The sequence below is a fragment of the Neomonachus schauinslandi genome, chromosome 10 (assembly GCF_002201575.2).
Source record: "Neomonachus schauinslandi chromosome 10, ASM220157v2, whole genome shotgun sequence".
NCBI classification, from domain to species: domain Eukaryota; kingdom Metazoa; phylum Chordata; class Mammalia; order Carnivora; family Phocidae; genus Neomonachus; species Neomonachus schauinslandi.
In genome coordinates this window covers 34,423,066-34,426,179 of record NC_058412.1, presented here as the reverse complement: position 1 = coordinate 34,426,179, position 3,114 = coordinate 34,423,066, and positions in this window count along the sequence as shown.

Sequence of the window (3,114 nt, the reverse complement as noted above, 5' to 3'; positions counted from 1 at the left end):
TCCTGGCCTGCCACAGTGAATGAAACAGAACAGAAAAGTCCAGAAACAGTTTCAAATATATTCCTTATCAGCCTTTAGATTATGGGGAGAGTAGCATTTCAAATCATTGGGGGAAGGGAATCACTCAGTCTCTATTGGGACCACCTCACCACTGGGGGGAAATATGATTAAATCCCTATCTCACACCTTATAGATTCCAGATGTGTTCAAAGTAAACAATGAAATAATCATCACCATTATTGTCATTATTGCTTCCTGGATGGAAAAAGCAAAATGGATCCACCTCCCCATTACAGTAGGGCATGGGAGGCTTTGTGGGCGAGAGCAGGACAGGAACTCAGTGGCTCCTGGCAGCAGCATTCACTCCCGAGCAAGTGGGACTCTCCTGCCTCTTGCAGGCTGGATGTGGCTGGGAGCCTGGGATCACTGGTCCCTAAGCCGCTTCCCTCCCCTGCAGAGCCAGGAGAGCAGCCCAGCCCTGTGTCGGCTGCATTGGAAGGTGGGGGAGCTGGGAGCCTGGCAGGCAGGGGTCTCAGACTTAGTTTTCCTAGCAGAACCCTTTTCCAAATGAAGATTATCTGGAACCCTGGTCTACAAATGACTGGGGAAGGGAGGGTTTAGGGGAGCCAGGGACAGGACAGAGGGCTTCCTGGAGAAAGGGGGGCTCTCCCTCAGCTAAGGCTGTGGAAGCAGGGGGCCCAGGAGGCCCTGCTAGGGCAGAGAGCATGCTAGCTAGCCTGGTTGGGAGAGGAGGGAGGCTGAGTTCATTTGGGGACTCAGCTGGACACAGAGATAAAGAGAGCGTTTCCCTTTGTGGCTCTAGGCAAGAGCCCGAATCCTTTTCCTGTCTGGGGTTAAACAGCTCAGATTGGTGACCTCCTTTCCAGGTAATCTGAGTACCCGACTCCAGGAGGTTTCCCTCAGTGTGGCCCAGGCAGAGCTCACTGACTCTGGAACCAGGCAGAAGGGACAGAGGTCCTCAGGCCCGGTGGCTCTCAAACTGGCTGCCCTTTGAGATCCGCTAGGGAGCTTTAAACTCTGATGCCCCTTGCAGAACCTTAAATTAAACTGGGGCGGGGGTGGGGGACACAGTTATCAGTGTCCTTAAAATGCTCCCTGGTGATTCTAATGGGCCCTGGTCCTACCACCTTATTCTTTGGAGGCCAAGGGTGCAGCTTGCAGGGGCACGTAGCAAGCTTGCAGGAAGGCTCCAGTGAGAAGCCGCCGTAACACCCCATGGAGGACTCAGGATGGAGAGAGTCCTTTGAAGCTGGACCAGGGGGAAAGAAGGCAGAGAGGGTGTGAAAACAGGGGGGGTGGGCGCAAGGAGAAGAGCTGGTGGAAGCAGGTGCGCCAGTGACCCAGGAGACTTCACCAATTTGGGGGCAGTGAGCAAAGGACTCAAGGGTCTTTCTCTCCCGTTTTGCAGAAGTGAAGACTGAGGCACAGAGTCACCCGAGAACTCAGGAAGAAAGGCATCAGCCTGCTGGGTGGGGTGGGGGGGTTCAGTTGTTAACACTTAGTTATTTCTGGATATTGACCATGTCTTGATTGGTCAGAAGCCAGCCTGAGAGGAAGGCCCGAGTGTCTTTCTTTTTGACAAGCTTTCGCATGGGTTTCTCCTCCAGGCTTATTTGGACTCTCCATCAAGGCTCTGCAAATCCTGGTGGTAACAATAGCAGCCACAGTGGTGGCCAGGCCTGGCCACTTGGCCTGGTGGTCTGACAGACCTCGTTTTGAGCCTGGGTCTCCTAGGAAGCCTCTCTGGCTTCAGTTTCTGCCTCTTTAACATGAGCTCCCTCCTGGGACTAAATAAGAGCGCATACGGGGAAGAGCCAGGGCCCCACCCTGCGGGAACCAGGCTTCGCAAGCCCTTGGGTGAGCAGCTACTGAAGGGGACGTGTGGCCAGAGGCTCTGGCCTCGGGGGTCACGCTGGTCTGGGTTTATGGTTGTTATGGAGATGCTTTTTCTCTCTAGGACAGGAGGGGACTCTCACGGGTGCCAGCAGGAAGGATTTCCTGAGCTGGAGCAAATCAGGAGAACGGGACCGTTCACACTAGGCTAACAAAAAGGAAAGGCCAGTTAGAAGGAAAGAGAGGGTGATCTGAGACGTGGGCTCCGGAGCTCAGGTGCCCTGCCCGCCTGCCAGCGCGCCTGAGGCCGGTGCCCCGTTCCAGGGGTTTTTGCGGGTTTCTGCAGCCATCAGCTCATGGCCGCCCTCAGTAAAATCCAGCCCTGCCCCATGCAGGTTGTTGGGAGACTCGCTCCCTCTCCCTGACACCTGGCACCCACTGTGCGGGGTGCTGGCAGGCCTCACTGAACCGGGGTGGTGGGCCGGAGTGCTGTGCTCGGCTGGGGGCTGAGGAGGGCCGCCCAGAGGAGGTGGCCTGTCAGGTGAGACCTGAAGGGTTACAGACCCTTGCGGGTGAGAGGAGTAAATGGCCTCATTAGGGGCAGTTAAAGTTCGGCGGGCGCCCCTGCAAAGATCTGAGGTTTCATAACCAGGAGCTTCCAGTCTTCTCGATGATTCCTGGAGGATCCAAGCACTGCCCTGGTGCCTTCGGCCTCACAAACACAGGAGCCTCAGCCGCTTTCCCAGTTCGGCCGAGGTGCTGTGAAAACGTTCTGCCTGACTGTGGGGCAGGTTTTGGAGACAGGATTTCCCTGAGCACCACAGCCCCACCCTTCACCCTCCTCTGACTTGACCCCAGGGCGGTTTAGGGTTTCCCTCCCTCCCTCAACGTGGGTAGCTGGCTGGAACAGAGGAAGGAACAGCAGCAGGCGCGGGGCCCGGTTGGGGGTGAGCCCCGCAGAGAGGAGGGAGGGCAGAGTGGGCCACCAGGGTGAGCCCATATTTGTGTGTGGACGGCCAGCCTGCGTGCAGTCAGGGACCAGGGGGCAGAAGGAAGAAGTCGCTTCCCACCTGGCAGGTTCTGATGGAGGACCGGAGGACCCACCACCTCTCCTGGAGGACCTCTCCTCACTGCCTGTTCTTCAGGCCTGCATCTCAAGTGCTCTCTCTCTCTCCCTCCCTCCCCTACCCCCCTCCCCTTTGCTCCTCTCCTTGCAGCACCTCCTGTCAAAGCGAAAAGGAAACAGTCAGAGGAGGGTGA